At 38.1% G+C, this 738-nt stretch overlaps 1 non-coding gene across 1 annotated transcript; it reads right to left on the bottom strand.

Annotated features, from left to right (window-relative positions):
* Positions 1 to 277: 277 nt before the first annotated feature.
* LOC130959976 (small nucleolar RNA R71) lies at positions 278 to 385 on the bottom strand. The gene has a single exon (XR_009078948.1). It is a non-coding gene; the product is annotated as a small nucleolar RNA R71 (small nucleolar RNA).
* Between the last annotated feature and the right edge of the window lie 353 nt (positions 386 to 738).

The raw sequence follows: 738 nt of genomic DNA, 5'->3' as shown, positions 1-738 counted from the left end.
TAAGCCTCAATTAGTTTCTCTAATGCAACAGAATTGCAAGTTCCATGGACTTCCAATGGAAGATCCTCATCAGTTCTTAGCTGAATTCTTGCAAATCTGTGACACAGTCAAGACTAATGGGGTTAACCCTGAGGTCTACAGACTGATGCTATTCCCTTTTGCTGTAAGAGACAGAGCTAGAATATGGTTGGATTCTCAACCTAAAGAAAGCCTGGACTCTTGGGAAAAGCTAGTCAATGCCTTCTTGGCAAAGTTCTTTCCACCTCAAAGATGGAGTAAGCTTAGAGTGGAAGTCCAAACCTTCAGACAGAAGGATGGAGAATCCCTCTATGAAGCTTGGGAAAGATACAAACAATTAATCAGAAGATGTCCCTCAGACATGCTTTCTGAATGGAGCATCATAGGTATTTTCTATGATGGTCTCTCTGAACTATCCAAGATGTCTTTGGATAGCTCTGCTGGAGGATCTCTTCATCTGAAGAAGACGCCTGCAGAAGCTCAAGAGCTAATTGAAATGGTTGCAAATAACCAATTCATGTACACTTCTGATGAGCGGATAATTTGTATGCTTTTTGGCATTGTTTTTAGTATGTTTTTGGTATCTTTTAGTTAGTTTTTAGTATATTTTTATTAGTTTTTAATTAAAATTCACTTTTCTGGACTTTACTATGAGTTTGTGTGTTTTTCTGTGATTTCAGGTATTTTCTGACTGAAATTGAGGGTCCTGAGCAAAAATCT

This window comes from Arachis stenosperma, unplaced genomic scaffold, assembly GCF_014773155.1.
Source record: "Arachis stenosperma cultivar V10309 unplaced genomic scaffold, arast.V10309.gnm1.PFL2 arast.V10309.gnm1.Scaffold_100028, whole genome shotgun sequence".
Taxonomy (NCBI): domain Eukaryota; kingdom Viridiplantae; phylum Streptophyta; class Magnoliopsida; order Fabales; family Fabaceae; genus Arachis; species Arachis stenosperma.
This window is presented reverse-complemented; position numbering and strand designations above follow the sequence as displayed.